A 20,523-nucleotide genomic window follows, 5' to 3' on the forward strand; every position below is an offset into this window, starting at 1 on the left:
CTTCTGCTTGCATCAGTGGTATCTCTCTCTCTCTCTCTCTCTCTCTCTCTCTCTCTCTCTCTCTCTCTCTCTCTCTCTCCAAAATACTGATTATGTTCATGGGTGCTTTTATGCTAACAGTTCCCTTTTATTTCTGTTACCAAGTCCATAGTCAGTCTTCTTTCCGTAATTGAAATATTTGTCATTTCAGAACTGGGATTGTTAGGGTTTCCTGGTGGAGTTCTTTTAAAATCATCAATCGTATTAATTGCTAGTCAGCGCCAAAATAACATTCTGACTGTGCCTTTCCGCCTCCCTTTTTAAGAAAGTGTTAGCAAGGCTCTTACAATGACTAACGATAGTGATTCTTTTGTATTGCTGTTGTTGCAGAATATGAATAATGCTTTATTACTTTTTTTTGCATTTTCCGTTGTGAATCGCACAAACTTGGCATCAAAGGGGGAATTTTAATTTTTTGGTGTTTTAAGTCTAGAAAAAAAAACATATCATTGCTCCACAATGCAGTCTCGCTCAGCCCTGATTATTGTGGCATTTATGCAAATCTTTTTGGTTTATGGCCTCATCTTTTAGGCTGTTACAGTGGCGTTTTTGAGCGACGAGCCAAGTTTCAAAATTCTGCAATCGCTATCGTTGTTATTGTTATTGTTATTATTGTTTCGACCCTCTTATACGTAGAATCATCTGGCTTTAATGAAGACAATTACTTCACAAGCGTTCTCAGTTGATACTAACCGATGTGATTCTTAATTGGAATTGAATGAGTTGTTAGAATTGACGCTTTGGACTTATATAAGAATTTGAATCGTTTCAAGCAGTGACATACAGGCTACGGATGTTACTTCTTGCAATGTAGATGCTGCAAATTTCGGATCTTTCTTAGAAATCGACCCCCCAAAGGGGTTTCAACCCGGGGTGTATCCACCTTTGCGGCGTGTTTAGCACAAGCCCGTTGGGGATAACTGCAAAAACACAAAAGACTAAATATCATGAAAATAATGACCCTCAAGAAATATTAGTCCTAGATAGCGACGACCTTTGCCTGGGGTGGCTATGTAGGGAAGATCCCAAATTTTTATTTTACCAAGCGATTACTTTATATTGTATATTTCCACGGTGTACTTCTAGAAAGCAAGTATTATTAAAGCATGTTTGCCTGTTGATTTGAAAATTGAAGTTTTAGTAATGACGTAACCTGTGTGTCGTGAACATGAAAACATTGGCTGGAATTGTGTTAATTGCTTCTGCTTGCACCAGTGGTATCTCTCTCTCTCTCTCTCTCTCTCTCTCTCTCTCTCTCTCTCTCTCTCTCTCTCTCCAAAATACTGATTATGTTCATGGGTGCTTTTATGCTAACATTTCCCTTTTATTTCTGTTACCAAGTCCATAGTCAGTCTTCTTTCCGTAATTGAAATATTTGTCATTTCAGAACTGGGATTGTTAGGGTTTCCTGGTGGAGTTCTTTTAAAATCATCAATCGTATTAATTGCTAGTCAGCGCCAAAATAACATTCTGACTGTGCCTTTCCGCCTCCCTTTTTAAGAAAGTGTTAGCAAGGCTCTTACAATGACTAACGATAGTGATTCTTTTGTTATTGCTGTTGTTGCAGGGAATATGATAATGCTTTATTACTTTTTTTTTGCATTTTCCGTTGTGAATCGCACAAACTTGGCATCAAAGGGGGAATTTTAATTTTTTGGTGTTTTAAGTCTAGAAAAAAAAACATATCATTGCTCCACAATGCAGTCTCGCTCAGCCCTGATTATTGTGGCATTTATGCAAATCTTTTTGGTTTATGGCCTCATCTTTTAGGCTGTTACAGTGGCGTTTTTGAGCGACGAGCCAAGTTTCAAAATTCTGCAATCGCTATCGTTGTTATTGTTATTATTACTAGTAGAAGTTCCTCGTTGGACGAGGGAGGTTACGTGCTCGCCCACCGATTTGGCAGTCCGAGTTCGCTTCCCCGCCCTGTCAACGTGGAATCAGAGGAATGTATTTCTGGCGATTAGAAATTCATTTCTCGATGTGATGTGGTTCGGATCCCACAATAAGCTGTAGGTCCCGTTATTAAGTAACCATCTGGTTCCTAGCCACGTAAAAATATCTAATCCTTCGGGCCAGGCCGAAGGGAGCTGTTAATCAGCTCAGTGGTCTGGTTTAACTAAGATATACTTAACTTCTAAGTAGAAGAATTAAAAGAAAAGAAGTAGAAGAATTAGAAGAAGAAAAAGAGAACATCAAAGGCGTTGTTTCGACCCTCTTATACGTAGAATCATCTGGCTTTAATGAAGACAATTACTTCACAAGCGTTCTCAGTTGATACTAACCGATGTGATTCTTAATTGGAATTGAATGAGTTGTTAGAATTGACGCTTTGGACTTATATAAGAATTTGAATCGTTTCAAGCAGTGACATACAGGCTACGGATGTTACTTCTTGCAATGTAGATGCTGCAAATTTCGGATCTTTCTTAGAAATCGACCCCCCAAAGGGGTTTCAACCCGGGGTGTATCCACCTTTGCGGCGTGTTTAGCACAAGCCCGTTGGGGATAACTGCAAAAACACAAAAGACTAAATATCATGAAAATAATGACCCTCAAGAAATATTAGTCCTAGATAGCGACGACCTTTGCCTGGGGTGGCTATGTAGGGAAGATCCCAAATTTTTATTTTACCAAGCGATTACTTTATATTGTATATTTCCACGGTGTACTTCTAGAAAGCAAGTATTATTAAAGCATGTTTGCCTGTTGATTTGAAAATTGAAGTTTTAGTAATGACGTAACCTGTGTGTCGTGAACTGAAGTAGTCCTCATCTAATATTTGAAGGACTGTAAAAATGGGAGCAACTTCAGGATTGATCTCTGCTTTGTTACTCATTTCTGTATGAAGAAGTTCGTATAAGAAAATTGTTAGTGACTCTTGAGGCTTCGTTTTGGGGATAAGGATTTACTATGAGATTCAGGTTTTTTCACAATAACTTTTTATCTATGCAGTTCATAAATATAACGCTTATTCAGAATACACATTATATCTACACATAAATTTTGACTGTATTCTGCATTACGTAGGGTGAATAAATTTGGTACTTATAATGTAAAAGTGACTTTTTTTTTAAGACGGGCCAACTTACTCAGAGAAAAGGTATCGAACGCACTCGTTACGTAACTCATGACAGCATTTCTTCCCTCTTTCTCGATGGATGATTGGCTATACGTAATGAAGCTATACTTCTGGCAACAATGACATACAAATTTAAATACAAGCAAAGCAGCACACCTTTATGAACTCTGAAGCCTCTCCACTGATAATTGTCATAATGAACAAACCAACAAAATATGTTAATAAGTACAAAAACACTTCGATTATTAGTCTAACTCCCAAAATAAGTTTCCTAAGAAATTACAGTCTACTTTATAGGTCACAATCAGATTGACAAGATGTAGGGAATAGTTGATAACTTCCAAAAACATAGTAGACAAGCTTGATTTGATAACGGCTATATCCAATGTCAAGCAATTTTTATTTATTGGCTATCTACCTATTTACTGAAAAAAAAAAAAAATAGCCGGTACCGTATTTTGGCTTTAAACCTTCACCAATAATGATCGTCAGAATGATGACTTCATGAGGCTCCACCCACTTTGGCCTCGTTATAATTCAGGATAACACTGAAAGCTATCATGGGCATTGTTGGATTAGAAAATTTAACTTCTGGCTTTCAAAACTCATTTCTCGAGTAGTTGTATGAAGTGCTAAATGCTCCTCAAGGATCTCGGCAGTTGGCCTAAACGTTTAAGTCGTGTATATTACTGCTATACTGTTGCGGCACTACTGCTACAGTAGTATTACTACGCTAGCACAGATACCCCACCAACATCTATGTATCGTTCCGCCATTCATAAAGTCTTTGGGTTTCAGAGCCGATGAAACAAGGTGAATGAGTTTCTGCCTGGTGGATGGGCGGGGCAACATTTCGTCAAAAGGTGTTTATCTTGCTTACGTAATGAATGTTTTTCGACTCTTGGCTCGTAATCATTGGCCATGGCGTCGGCTAGATAATTTTGACTCTATAAAAATTAAAACCATCGGGTTTAGGTTATTGATAATGCTGACAAAATTTGTGTGGTTGTAAAATATACATATGTCAACTTTCAGCTACATCTGATGCTTTGATAAGGAGCAAAGTCCAAAAAACCGTGTTACAGAGGCCATGAATCTCATAGTAGATCAAAGGTGAATGTTAGTAAATGTTGGGCTCTTTAGGAATATTCCACAGAGAACTGATGAGTAAATGGCAAGGCGATAAATGCATCGCATTTGCATGCATGAAGAGAGAGTAAGTATATATATATATATATATATATATATATATATATATATATATATATATATATATATATAAAACTTGTGAACGAGGACGATAAGTCTCCTATCTCCTCAGTTCATAGGATCACGGGATGTCGGTTTGAGCTTGTTCCTGTATGTGTTTTCAGACATAGAGTTCTTTGCAGCGTGCCACCCTTTTCGTTTATTTTACTGTACCTCCTTTCATATTCTCTTTCTTACTTCTTACTTTCCACCCTCCCTGACAGTTGCTTCATAACGCAACTGCGATGTTTAACTTCTGTTACACCTTTCAAACCATTGACTTGTCAATTTCCGTTTCAGCGCTGAATGAACTACAGGTTCCATTGTTTGTCTTTTGGCCTATTTTCTATATTCTATTCAATTGTGTATGTTTTCCACGAAGCCTTGTTCTATAATTTTTTTCGAGTTTCATTTCCATATTGATCACCTTTTCGTCCTGATTTTCTTAGAATCGTCTTCCTCCTTTGCTGCTCAAACTCGTCATGTGATGAGAATTTCTTTTCATCCGCCTCCCCCAACTTTAACTGACCTTGTACCGAGTATCCTGTTACAGCCGTACCCCCCTGACCCCCCCTCCCTCCCTCTCATCAGCAGGCCCTTTGAAGACGCCAATGTGACGCTGAAGAAACCTCTCAGAATATCTGTTTAAATATACCTTAATATCTTAATGTCGAGCTATCAAGAGCTTGTTTACCGCTGGAGTTGCAAAAGGTCTCTCTATTTTTTCATTTTCTTCTGCGCCGCGGTCGTCTTTGAGACTGACAAATAACGCGAACCCTGTAAACATTACCAAAGAACTTCACGAATGGGCTCTCTCTCTCTCTCTCTCTCTCTTCTCTCTCTCTCTCTCTCTCGGTTGGAGGAATTAAAGAGGCACACGCATGAAAGTGACCAGGTATGATTACGTTTAGGCAAATAACCGTTTGTAGATCGGCGATGTCGTTCAAAGTATTTTCAGTCTATATTTTTGTAGGCTCCTCTCCCAACTGACAACTGATATGATGTTGTGTGCTATATATACCATTGTGCTTTCATTATTTATTTATTTTTTTTAATCAGAAGCCTAACCTTCAGAGGTATTTATTAGGGTGTTCCATTATCATAACCGTCTCATTGCCTCCAACGCGTCCAACACAAAGGGGCTCTCTTCTCGGCCACTCCACTGAGGGGTCAGAGGTGTGTGTTTCTGGTGATAGTTCACTCTCGACGTGGTTCGGAAGTCACGTAAAAGCCGTTGGTCCCGTTGCTGAATAACCACTGTTTCCATGCAACGTAAAAACACCATATAAACAAACAAACAAAGGGTCTTTGTGAATTGGAGGGACTCATGTTTTTCTTGTTCTTTCACTTCAACAATCTCCACAATGTCTTCACAAGAAGTCTCCACTCATCAACAGCCTCACGTCTTTCAGTTCTTATCCTACTACTACAGTAGATTCACATCAACCGTGCATTTGATGTCTAGGCCAGTTCCTTACGACGCTCCTGATTGGCAGCTGATAAGCCAACCCACAGGGCTGGAAACTCTCTCGAGAGTTCACATAGACAGGATGTATGTTCCACCGCTCCTGAGGGATACGTCTTTCGAACCTATCCCTCAGGAGAGGTGGAACAGACATCACAACAAGTCTCCGCTCATCAACAGCCTCACGTGTTTCAGTTCTTATCCTAGTACTAGATCTGGGTCCTCCGACTGTCACGGTGGCCCAAGGGGGAGCCCTTCTGAACTGTAACCGAGTAACGGGACGTTCCCCGAAAAAAGCGGGACGCTATAAAGAAACTTCTTTAAATAAACAAAGAAACTTCTTTAAATAAATAATCTCATTATGTTTCATACACCCTATTTACCTATAGGACACACTTTTTTAAGTAACCTAACCTAACCCAACCTAACCTAACCTAGGGGCAGGCAGGCCAGCGAGGAGCAGGGGGCTGGTGCAATTCTAGTATGCATCTCGGGAATTTGCTCCCCGGGTTGCTGTGAGGGACATGTACGAGTATAAGACATGCCCGTAGGTGGGTAGTGCCGTCAGTGCACGTCATTTGGTGCACTGTAGGCGTTTCTTGAGGTTCTTTGCAGCGTCCCATCGGCCCCTAGCTGCAACCCCTTTCATTCTTATCACTGCTCCTCCGTTCATAATCTCTTCTTACTCTCCACCCTCTCCTAACAATTAATTCATTGTGTAACTGCTTTGAGGGTTTCGTCCTGTTACAACTTTCAAACCTTTTTACTGTCAAGTTTAAGTTTCAGCGCTGAATGACCTCCTATGTCGAAGCGCTTACCCTTTGGCCTAAATTCTATATTCCATTCTATTCCTTGTATAGGCCACGACCATCTCCCATTCGCCATTATCTTATTTATTATACTATTTCGGAACATCGTCATTTTCCGTATCGCATCCTTTCTCAGTCACCCGAATCCCAAAAGTCTTGACCCTCAAAAAGACAAAATATTTAAGTGGTACACTACTGGTCGTTGTAGTCTAATGTATGACCTTACTTTCGGATGGGATTTCTATGTATATGATTGGCTGACCTTATTTAGCTTGGCCGTTGTTAGATTTGTCCCTTTTTTGTTGTAAGTCTTTCACTGAATTCCAACTCGAGGGAGTCCGTATTTTATATGACTCCTAAGTATTAGAAATTCAGTTTCATGTATGAATTCTCAGTCTGGAGTTATTTCATTCGTTTGTATATACTCGGCCCTCCTCATTTCCGTTTTCTTTATATTTGATTAAGTTCCTGTATTTCAGAATATAAGATGTGGTCTATTAGGGAAGCTTGTGGATATTATTGTACTGAAGATCAACTCTTTTCTTCTGGAAGAAGCCCACCAATGGGGGCCATTGACTTGAAATTCAAGCTTCCAAAGAATATTAAGGTGTTCATTAAGAAGTAGTAACAGAAGAGATCAGTTCTTAGAAAAGCGCAATAAATTAACAGATAAATAAATGAATTTATAAGCAAAGAGTTCCATCTTGATGATACAGAAAAACAAAGGGACATAAACTCTACTTGTGAGCTTTCCCGAGTTGTACGTCAGGGTGAAACTGGTGAAGATCTCCTCAGCCATTTCAAGTTTCTTTGATGGTGAAACCTATGGGTGGGTGGAGAGAGCGGTTAGAAGCCACCCAGGTAGGGTTACGGCAGCCTAATAAACGGTTAGTTAAACACAGCGCCCTTGGAAGGGTTAGCCGTAGATTGAGAGGTTAGTGTACATATCAAGTTAGACGGAGCCCAGAGAGGCTGGCGGAGCTCTGACTATCTTCGTCAGTACATTGATGGTAAAGGGATAAACTATATTTTGATATTGTACCAAGAAGGAGACACTACCTTACCTTTTGTTATCTCTCTTTGTGACGTCCGGAAGCAAAATTGTGAGGATAGTGTATCATTGATTTTTTTTTCATTCGTTTAGTTTTATTGCGTGCTTTGTAATAGTTTTTGGGAAATTTTATTCCAAATTATATTTGTCAATGTGTGTGTGTGTGTATGTAATTTACTAGCTGTACAAAACGCCAGCGCTGTGAGAGCTGTTAATCATCTCATAGGTCTTGTTAAACTAGTTTGCTATAATGATAATAATGTACGAACAACGAACGATCTTTGTATAATAGTTGGCATGAAAGGTTTAAAATGATCCATTTTGAATGTACTCGTAAACTAGAATTTTATTATATTCATTTGTCACTTTTTAATTACAGAGGAGGAATGCAACCTAGGTGTCTACGCCACGTAAATCTTAGTAATGTTGTTGCTGATGAAGTTTTTTTATGCTATTACTCTATCCGGTTATTTCAAGCAGCGTGTGATAAAGTCTATAAACATTCCAGCGTACTGATTCTGTCATCAGATTTCCAGATTTGAATATGAAATCAGTTGACGGTTCTCAAGATTTTAAACGAGACATTTCTCTTCATATTTTACAAGTCAGAAGTAAAATATAAAATGAGAAAATAGAAAAACACCCAATTTTCAGCGTAGAAAGAATTTTCAGCGATCCATTTTAGCAATCCGCTCCTTCCAGCAGAAACTAATTGTTGAACATATTTCTCACAGATGGTGCGCTGGAGGTCTCGGGGTACGGGGTAGGGGGGTGGAGGGGTACCTGCTAGTTTCCATGGCAGTAAAATCCGATTATTCCTTGCGCACTTCAAGCCCTCCTCTTAAATAACAATATTAATTTGTAAGGAGCCAAAATTAACATGTTTCGTCCATTAGCCGTATCCCGAACTCGACCACTCTTTCCACTCACTCCTCTCTCCCCACTCATCCCCTTCTCCTCCCTCCCCTATCATCTTCCCCCCCACCCTCATCCACCGTCTCTTCCTCGAGCCCCGTCGGTTTATTTAGATTAAGCTTTGCTCTGCAAATCGATGGATTCCTCCCCACAGGTACAGTGCTACTGATGTTATTCCAGGCATTTGTGGAATGTTTGCTCATAGTACGATCCAAGATTTATTCTTTTTGCTCATAAATCGTTTGGATTATTGCATAAACGATTTTTCCAGACGCTGCTTTATATTTTGCACCATTCGTTTACGATACAATTAGTTAGTATCGAGTATAACTCCTTTGTTCGCGTGTTGGAATAAGAATTAGAGTTGGGTATTTTTTTTTTTCCCTTGAAGGAATGTGACTCGCAGGACCTGGTGTGGGATCCTGTAGGGTAGGTCAGTCATTTCCAAGAGGACAAAGAATGAGTACAATGTGTCTTCCATAGTTCTCGCAGCCATCTGGTAAAGAACACGTAACATTAATTGTAGTTTTGCGGCCTTCAAGTTCCCCTCGTGTCTGTTTTCTTACTGCGGACCTAATAGGAGTTACTGGTATGTGCAGTGACTCTGTGAAGCCATCATGCCTAAATTAAAACTAGACTAACCTTACCCAGTGGCCTTGAAGCTTTTAAAGGAATCCCAAGGCGTTTTACTGCAGCTTTAGACAGGGTAGGTCACAGACGGCTAGTTCAGTGCCATGAAGTTTTTAATAACCACCTTGGGATAGTGGATATTGTACATAAACTTGTGGCAGCGCACCAATTGCTTTTAAAAGCAACGTTAAGGCCACGGTTTCCTCTGGAGGCCAAATTGATTTAGTGGCCCCCCGCTGCGGTGGGAGACCACCATCGTTCGTATTACACCCTATTTTTGTTTATACTCTCTTGTTGTTATTGTCCAAATAGGATTTTACTTCAGTTCTCTCTCACAGCTGGAGATTGGAAAATATTTCCTTAGGTTGTTTTTTTTTTTTTTTTTTTTTTTTTTTTTTACAGTTTCTAAACTTACCGACTTTACCTATATCCTCTTTATGTAATTTTATGATGAAAATACTGTCGCTTTCTTTTTCGTCTTCTCAAGTTCGTTAAATGACTACGAAAGAAGGGAAAAACGGCATTGATTAGAACTCTGGGATGGAAATTCCTTTCATTCAAGAATATCGTCATGCCCTTTTTTTTTATTTCAATGGTGGAAAAAAATTACTAAATTTCCATTTCTCCTTTCCCCTTCTATTCCCGTATATTCCCTTTCCATTCTATGGCTGTTGTCTCATGTCCTTTTTTTTTTTTTTTTATCTTTGTGTTAGTCATGTCCGCCACGCCTTCCGATTATACGTTTTTATTATTATTATATCTTCATTAGATGCAACCTATCCACGTTGAAAAGCACACCGAAAAGGCCTTGGTCTTAAAATTCAAGCTTCCAAAGAATGTCGGTTTCAACCTCCCACCGCAGACCCCACACTGCAGCGGTATCTGATCATGCTACAGAGCCAGTGATTTGTTTCATCACCCTGTGGGAGACGCGAACTCGCGACATCTGAGTGGAATGGCACGACACTAACCGCCATATACCTTCGGACCAGCTAATTTGCATTGTCTGATTTAAGAGTGATTCATAATGACGTCGACTCTTAATTATTAATTATTATAAATGCAGATGGATGCCTGGAACGTCCTCTTGTGGTCTCCAGTTGATGGAAGTTGCTTAATTGTTTCTACCTGATGTAATTTACTGCCATAAGTCGTTTTGCGGGGCATCTCGTTGCAGCTTCCGTATTCTAATTGCAATTAGCGATGAAGAATGCAATTAGACGGTAATTACCCTTAACATTATCATTTGCGCTGCGCAAATTGCTCCTCGTGTGTTTCCCAGTGGTTTTGGCAGCGCCTGTGTGGATGTGCGTGTTTGGTTTTTTTGTTTTTTTAGATACTTTTCACTCATTATTCAGTGGTTGTTTTTATAGAATACTTCACTCATTATTCAGTGGTTATTTTTATAGAATACTTCACTCATTATTCAGTGGTTATTTTTATATCATATTTCACTCATTATTCAGTGGTTGTTTTTATAGAATACTTTACTCATTATTCAGTGGTTGATTTTATTTCGTACTTCACTCATTATTCTGTGGTTATTTTTATATCATACTTCATTATTCAGTAGTTGTTTTTATTTCATACTTCGAAACAGTTTGAATTCATATGTATATATATATATATATATATATATATATATATATATATATATATATATATATATATATATATATGTATATATATATATATATATATATATATATATATATATATATATATATATATATATATATATAATTATACATACATACATACATATTTCACTCAGTTATTTTAAGATTTTGAATGCTGTACTAAGTTGGTCTTGCTTTTTCACAATCAACATTTTTTTTGTAATGGCCGTGGTTTTTCGAAGTTTAGATGCCTTTTATATAACTTTAACTTTGCCGGTTTTAGAAGCCCTTCTCAGTCAAGTATTGAAAACTGTTTAGCCTGTTGTGAATGCAAAAATTTCTTTAAGATGGTGTATGTATGTATGTATGTATGTATGTATGTATCTGCTGAAGTTTTTGCATCCCAACATTATATATATATATATATATATATATATATATATATATATATATATATATATATATATATATATATATATATATATATATATATATATATATATATATATATATATTATATATATATATATATATATTATATAACGTATATATAATTATAATGTATGTGACGTACGCATAAATGTATATGAACTACCGTTGACACAGTGGAAGAGTATTCTACGCATTTGGTTTGGGGTCCATTGAGGTTTACATGTATATATATACTATGTATATATAACAGTTCTTTCTCTATGAAAAATAATGGTAATGTATCTTCGTCGTGGAAGTCTAAAACTCCCCTAGAGGTACCGAAGAGAGACACATTTAAAAGAATTGTTCTAACGCTACCCAGTGGACTTCGAATTTAGGTCGCTCGTACCTTATGAAGTTTTGCCTTGACTTCTTTTGTTATTGGCATTTTTGTTCTTGTTCAAGTTTTTCTTGGTGCTGCTGTTCTTGTTGAGGGGATAGGAAATCCTTATGGAAGAGTCTAAAAAAGGCTGAAAAAGGTGTTTTGCGTTGAGTTAACGATCATGATTTTTAGAAATAGTAATTAAATTTTTGAGGAAAAAATCTTAATAATAACAATCTTAATGATAATAATAATGGAATTGGTATATCCTGATAGAACAGGCGATTGCTGTCCATTTCATAATTTCTACTTGAATAATATATAATATATATATATATATATATATATATATATATATATATATATATATATATATATATATATATATAATATATATATATATATCATATTATATATTATTCAAGTAGAAATTATGAAATGGACAGCAATCGCCTGTTCTATCAGGATATACCAAATCCATTATTATTATCATTAAGATATAACAAAGATATTTTTTCCTCAAAAATTTAATTACTATTTCTATAATAGATTTTATTTTTTTCATTTTTATGTCTTTCATTTATTTGTTATTATTATCTGAATCTTCAACGTTATTCTTTTATCATTTTGTCATTATTTTTCATTGGGGTGGAGCACGTACCCAGGTAACCCACCCCCAACACCCTGGATCCGCTCGTGCCAAGGTTATCCAATGGACTAAGAGCTAAAGTCAACGGCACTGGATTCCAATCACGCTCAATAATAAGTAAACCGAAAGGAGCACAACGTAATCCGACTTCCAGCTTATTAGAAATGATCGTTCTGTGTTGTTTAACATGCACATCATTCATTTGTTAACATTTGCATTCTAATCAATAAATCATAAATATCCCTTCCTAAAATTCATGATCGTTAACTCAACGCAAAACACCTTTTTCAGACCTTCCATATGAGATGAATTACATTTTGGTCATCTCTTATATTTGTCGTCCTCATTATACTTGCTCAATGAGTAGCTACTACTCTTAATTCTTGTGCCGTGGAGAAATTGATTTTGAATGTGACGGGTGAAGGAAAAGAGGGAGCTATTTTTTAAGCTAAGCCGAATCTTGGTTGTACTTTGGACCAATGGTACTTAACCTTTTTATTACTACTCCATCCTTTAAGAGTTGGTCTTTCCCTCCACCCCCCTTACATCCATTGAGTAGAATTCCTTCCCAGATTTAAAGGAAAATAAAAAAAAAAAAAAGAGAGAGAAAGAGAAGGGGTTTCGCGGGAGAATAGTAAGGCGATACTTTTGCATTGATTCGTAAACTTTTGAATGTTAGTTCCTCACTCTTGTGAAAAGAACAATGAATACAATTAAGGTAATTTTTAATGATTCCCTAGGGCTCGCGCCTCCCCTGGAAATTGCTGAATCCCCCCCCCTTCCCTTTGAGGCATATATACGGCCCGAGCATCCCTATATCTTGGAGTGGCATGAGGAAGCCTAGAGTAACCGTACGAAAGATAGTAGAGTGAAGGCAGGAAGTTAGGAATAGATGATTGTGAAACGCCTCTGAAAGATAGAGTGAAAAACGGATAGTCTCTCACAAAGGGGATGACGGATGGCGCTACTCCGGAAGGACGAGTGTAAGGAAATGCTGCCACTCAGGAAGTAGTGTAATGGATTGTCATTTGTGGAGGGGTTACAGAAGGAAGCCGTGGGTGTGGAAGAGAGATGCCTTTGTATGGGCGTAGAGATTAATTTTGACGCGGGGGTGGAAGCCAGTCTCGATAAATCTCCGTCGGATCAGTGATGTAGAACTCGGTTTTTTGTTCATGTAATAGAATGTTTATTCTTGTAGACTTAAGGGAAACCAGAAGGAGAGAGAGAGAGAGAGAGAGAGAGAGAGAGAGAGAGAGAGAGAGAGAGAGAGAGCCTGGCTCAAAATAAAAGTAAAAATTTTCCATTAACGAAATCAAGAGGAAGTATTCTCATGCGTCATAATGAATCATTAAAAGTCTTTGATATATCTGTAATTTTTTCTGCCACAAACGTGACTCTCTCTCTCTCTCTCTCTCTCTCTCTCTCTCTCTCTCTCTCTCTCTCTCTCTCTCTCTCAACCCGTATGATAAAAAACAGCGTTTTTAATGGCCCAGTTCTGATCGTAAATTGACATTTGACATTTAAATCTGTTGGAATCTTGCTGCTTCTGCTGACGCTGCTAAATGTTTTTTTTCTTCTTCTTCTCTTTTATATATACCGACATAATTCAGAGCAATATCTGTCCCAGAACCTTTCATTTTCGCTGCCGAAGGTTGGATGTTAACGGGGAAAGACCATTGGGAGGGGGACATCAAAGGTGCTGTCTGGAAGGAAATTCATCACTGAAACTCTCTCTCTCTCTCTCTCTCTCTCTCTCTCTCTCTCTCTCTCTCTCTGTGTGTGTGTGTGTGTGTGTGTGTGTGTGTGTGTGTGTGTGTGTGTAAGGCTTAATTCCATGTTTGCAATAATTCACGTCAGCACTTATGCTGTTGATGTACAATTTTTTTTTTTTTTTTTTTTTTTGGTACAGGGAGAAATTTCTCTCTCTCTCTCTCTCTCTCTCTCTCTCTCTCTCTCTCTCTCTCTCTCTCTCTCTCTGAGGCGTAATTCCAATTTTGCAATAATCTCAGCCAGTTTTTATGCTGTTGGTGTACAATTTGAATTTTTTTATACAGGGTGGAATTTCTGTGTGTGTGTGTGTGTCTGTGTTTGTGTGTGTGTGTAAGGCTTAATTCCAGGTTTGCAATACTTCATGCCAGTATTTATGCTGTTGATGTACAATTTGATTTTTTTTTTTGTACAGGGAGGAATCTCTCTCTCTCTCTCTCTCTCCTCTCTCCTCTCTCTCTCTCTCTCTCTCTCTCTCTCTCTCTCTCTCTCTCTGTAAGGCTTAATTCCAGTTTTGCAATTATTCACGTCTGTTTTTATGCTAGTGATGTACAATTTGAATTCGCTTTTTGTACAGAAAGGAATCTCTCTCTCTCTCTCTCTCTCTCTCTCTCTCTCTCTCTCTCTCTCTCTCTCTCTCTCTCTCTCTCAGCGAAATAAAACGGCATAAAATGAGACGAACGGAACCTAATTGGTTGTTAGAAAATGTCAAAAGTTGCACCAGGGCGCCCGTTGGGACGATTTGGCCGAAAGGTCACAAAGATTATATTGGCCCGGCCGAAAAGCCATTAAGCTCGGAGGGAGCTGACCGACGGAAGTCGGATGACCTTTTGGATGTCATCTAATTGATATCCTTTGATTAAACTGGACCAATTCAGCCCTTTTCTGCCGGCCAGGTCCTGCCTCCCCTTTTACCTGGATTCGGGTTAGATGTTGAATGATTTTGTTCAGTTACCTGATTATGTGTTTTGTGCTATTCTCGTTTTTTATGATAATTGCAGTGTTTCCCAAATTTATGAGTTCTTTTATATATATATATATATATATATATATATATATATATATATATATATATATATATATATATATATATTTGCAGGTTTTCTACAATTTGTGAGCTTTTTCGATTTTTCCCTGGTTTCCCCTAATTTATGAAAATATTTATTTAGTGTTTTTTCCAAATTTCTGATGATACATTATAAGTTTATTCTCAATTTTTCTGAATGCTTATTTTGATCTGTTTATTATTATGTTTTATTTTTAAGTACATATTTTGTTCTATTACTGCAAGTCCCTGGTTATGTAAATAAAGTTTTCGCTTCATATTTCTCTTGATTATTTAGTCTTTCAGCATCTTCGGGGAATTTTCCAACAGTCATTTCACCCTTCGTCTATTTCTTAACACTTTCGGCTTTCAGGTATTTTCTGTGAATGTGTGGGTGATTTTTGTTCGTTTTCCTTAATTAATTTAATCCTTCGTTTCTGATCCTTTGCATGTTTCTCGTTTTATAGCGTCTTTGAAGGTATTCTATGTTACGTTTATTATATTGTTGGGATTATTCTGCCACGCAATAGTGAACTATCGTATGAATATTGGAAATAAGTTCCACCTGAACTCATTGTTATATGTATACCTGTATTTATGTATGTATATTATATATATATATATATATGTGTGTGTGTGTGTGTGTGTGTGTGTGTGTCTGTGTAAAATCTTCTGTTAAAACAGGATAAGTCTCAAGTATAAAAGGCCCATTAAAACAGTCCACCGAAATATAGTCCTTAGCTCTAAACCAGAGTGTTTTAATGGGCCTTTTATACTTTATATATATAATATATATATATATATATATATATATATATATATATATATACATATGTGTGTGTGTGTGGGGGCATGCGCGTGCATATACATACATACATGCATACATACAATGAAAAGAAGTACATACCAGACAGTATTAGTACGCGAAAAAGACACACATGATGAATGTATTTAGAGAGAGAGAGAGAGAGAGAGAGAGAGAGAGAGAGAGCCCGCATATGAAATATTGCCCCGGCAAAATAACTAACAAGAAAAGAACAAGCTTGCTGCATCATACATAATTTTACCCCTCTCTTCAGAGCCAAAAGGTGGCCGCCCTGGTTTTGGGGAGGGGGCTGGGTTTATTGGGTTGGGAGGAGGAGGAGGAGGCGGCGAAACACAAGAAGCCTATTATTCCTGAGCAACTGTATCACGTGGGATATCCCGTTGTTAAGTCTTATGCGAATCTGTTATGCCCACTACAAGGTCGAGTTTTACATTCAAACACCAAAACTATTATGTTTTTCGCGTAATGAGGAATTAAATACACAGGTATGCGATATCCTGTGTAATGAGGAATTGAATACATAGGTATGCGATCCACAATCATTCACAAATACGTGAGTGAATGAAGTGACAAATTGAATGAAAGTGATATTTCAAGTATTAATCAGGTACGCGATATTGAATCATTTGAACGATGTGATAAATTAAATGAAAGTGGTGTGATATTCATTGAAATGGATCGTTGCTCGGCAAAATGACCCACTTTGTCATTTTGACGAATCAACAATCCTAGCACTGAAGATTATGGGATGCATACGAATCAACTGGATTATAACTCACACCGCTGTGACACACATGCTTTGATTGTTTCCGGTATCAGGGTATCAGGGCAGCAAAATGAATTTGTGTTGCTGCGTCAATGAAATGTGCTAGGAAGTTAAATGTTATATCATACCGTACAAGATGCTGTAATGGTTTCTCTCTGTCGTGGCTGAGTATTGTTGCAAGAAGGAACGTTTTAGTGGAGGAGGACAAAGGAAACATTGTTCCTTTTTCTGCGCTCTTTCCTTCCGTACCATTAAGCGTAAAGAATATCCGCACATTACTTCATGCATGAGCACATAAGATATAAATTTGAAGTTGGTCGCGGGGAATGTAAAGCTCTGAATTCGGTATGATTTCACGTTATCAGTGTCTTTTTTCTTGTCATTGCTTGTAGTAGGCGTGATGGAGACACGTCGTCAGAAAGATACAGGAGATTAGTGGTTGTTCCAGATTGATGTTTAAGAGACCGAAAAGAATCCGGAGGAAATAGTATTCGGCTAATAACGGAACATCATCTTTTAGACTTGTAGAAATACATTTTTTTATAGAAAGCAGAACTTGACCAACAAAGAAACTTCTTAACCCGTATATACGTCGTGCACCACATACAGAATTTTTCGGGGATTGATTTACGAGAGGCAAACAACTCTGTGTGGTTGCAGTATTCCTTATTTCTTGCGTGATATGCCAGGCTTGCTCAGACTTGCGTAAAATATTTTTTCTCCTTGTTTGTTTTACTTTAGCATGCTCTTGCACATTTTTTTTTTATCTTTTCTGAATTTTACGGCACCGCTTGTTCTGAAGAGAGAGGTTCCAGTTAAATAGGTTCTGCAGATGAAGGATGGAGAGGAAGAATTCTGGTAATACCAAATTAGATAGTAGTAATGATTAAAATGACTTGGAGTTTTAATGATCTGTGTTGGGTTTATTGATATTATTACGATCTTCCAAGTACCACCAGGGAATTTGAAACCACATTTGAACACCATTCTTCACGGTGGAAGAACTGGAGACCAACAATATCTTGGAACAGAATTCTGAAAAGTTTTCCTCAGGCCACACGGACGCTTTGTGTCACAATGTTCCTGCTACGTATATAAGTTATCTAGTGGGGACAATTTATTTAAGAGATCCAGGATTGCCAAAAATTGAGGATTTTCCTGGAAAACGTCAGTGGTTTAGAGTGCAGTCCCATTTTCTTCAGGAATGGCGGCACGGATGCAGGAAAGGTAAAAATAAAAACATCAACACACCTTCATTTCAGCTCGACGATTTGCGGTTTATCAGTAAAAGAAGCCTTCGTTCTTTTTGCATGACATACGCACATTCGTGCTTGGAACCAACAATCTGTCTGATTTCTCAATTCGAAAGTTTTGGAACCGAGGCAAATAGAATAATTTTGTACCTTTGGATAACTTACAGACCATAAGCCGAACATTTTCTTTATAAAATGTGTGATCATCTGAGTGAATTCAAATATAATGCCCACTCCACCACGAGAAAATTATCTGTTGACTTCGAGTTTAGGTCGTCGTAGTGAATTGGCAGCGATTCTGCAGTAAACTTTAAAGGGCGACGCCCTTACGTATATTTACTTTTTATTTTCACCACTTGTGAGGTTGCAATACACCGGAGTGTTATAACACGAAGGATGAACGACTCGGGTTAATTTCTAGAAGGGTTTTGTGGGGCCTTTGATGAATTAAGTTGTGCATTGTGTACCTTATGGGTCGCAGCCAGGGTGCAAGAGGGTAGATCTACGTAGAGAGAACCAAAAGGTTATCGTCCATTTAGAATTAGGTATTACCCCTTCTAAAAGAAAACACGTTAAAAATGCGCCCAAGTTTCCTTCGGACAAATCGAGTTGTCTGTACAGCGTATAATGCTGTATGAAACTCTCAGCCGCGGCGGGTGTTGTTGACACCTATAGCGGTTCCAGACGCACGATTGTGGCTAACTTTAACCTTGAATTAGTTCATTAAAATAAAAAACCTACGAGACTAGAGGGCTGGAATTTGGTATGTTTTGAAGATTGGGGGGTGGGTGATCAACATACCAATTTGTCACCCTCTAGCCTCAGGTTTTTTCAAAATCGGAGGGCGGACAGAAATAGTGCGGTAGGACAGACACATAGCCACCTCAAGTACCAAAGGATTATATATATTATATATATAATAGTAGATATATATATATATATACTATATATATAATATAGTTATATTAACCTATATATATTATATATATATATATATATATATTAGTTATATGATATATATATATATACGTATATGAAGTAGGTGTATACTTAACTGATTTTCACAAACTTGTTACGCAGATGATAGATAGATAGATAGATAGATAGATATTTTTATTGACCACAATACAACATAATATGAATTTTACAAAAGAGTATTTGGTCCAAATTACAAAATTAAGTACAGTAGATTTTGTACAATCTCTTATACAAACTAAATGAATTTCAATTACACATATATTGTACTAAAACTAAAACAAAACACTCTTAAATAAGTATGTCCTTTGTATCCTCTTGTATAAAAGTAAGAAATGAAATAATAAGATCAAAGGTGGGGCAAAGACTGGTACAGTTGACGTTAACCCGTCCCGTCGGTCATTATTCGACTGCGACAGTCCAGGTAAAAAATCCTTTCCAGTAGTAGAGACCTATGGAATAGAATTCAATATATATATATATATATATATATATATATATATATAGTATAGTATATATATATGATATATACATGCGTGTATATTTACGTACCATATTTTCATAAAGTTGTATATATATTCAGCACACGCCTGTCGAAATTGCTTGAGGAAGCTTGGTTATATTTCACTTTAAAGCCGGCGGTGTCTATTGGACCATATAGAGCGTATACAAGCAAGCAATAAAATCGAATTGCCTGACGAAGTATTGCATTTCTCCTGCTCCCAATTCCAGCCGGGAATGAGAGCTGAACAACGCCGTGTTGGCTCCAGTCTCCGATTCCCAAGTCTTGTTACAGTTCTTCAATTCCTCCCTTCACTGGGGCCGTGAAATCTGATGAATTCCCAAAGCAAAATGACAGGTTCTTGAGTGCAGGCTGCGCAGGCCGGCGATGCAATGACGGGGAAGGGGATTGTTCCGAGTTCGGTAGTTGATTTCTTTATGCCTCTGTTGCTTTGGACTGAAGTTGAAGTGAATGTGGTAGGTTTTTTTTTTTTTTTTTTTTTTTTTTTTTTTTTTTTTTTTTTTTTTTTTTTTTTTTTTTTTTTTTTTTTTTTTTTTTTTTTTTTTTTTTTTTTTGTTTTTTTTTTTTTTTTTTTTTTTTTTTTTTGGCCTCCTTCGTTCACTGAATCATTTTGTCTTGAGTGCGTTAGATTCCCCTAAGTCCTAGCCGAATAAAAATGCTTATGGATATGAACTCATACAAATATTATCGAGAGTTATTGCTGAATAAATATGCCAAAATATTCCTTGTAGTAGTGAAATGCTCAGATGAAGGGGATCTTAATCGGGTGAGGAATTGTCGTGTCATAACAAACATTAACGTTTTCTTCTCTCCTTTATTAATTAATTAATTTATTTTTTTATCTTTTACAGAATCTAAACATGGACAGTTGTCCTAAACGCTGTTAGCATGAGATAGTGAATAAAGGAGAGAAGGAAATATTAAGGCTCAATTTAACACTACACTTCCTCACCAGATTAAGAAATTTTCCTTCGAGATATTCTTCTGCACTAGCAGACGCTTGTCTATGAAAATACTGATTTAATGTAATTGAGCCGAAATGAATTAATTTTTTCATTTGATGTTATG

The sequence above is a fragment of the Macrobrachium nipponense genome, chromosome 24 (genome assembly GCF_015104395.2).
Source record: "Macrobrachium nipponense isolate FS-2020 chromosome 24, ASM1510439v2, whole genome shotgun sequence".
NCBI classification, from domain to species: Eukaryota; Metazoa; Arthropoda; class Malacostraca; order Decapoda; family Palaemonidae; genus Macrobrachium; species Macrobrachium nipponense.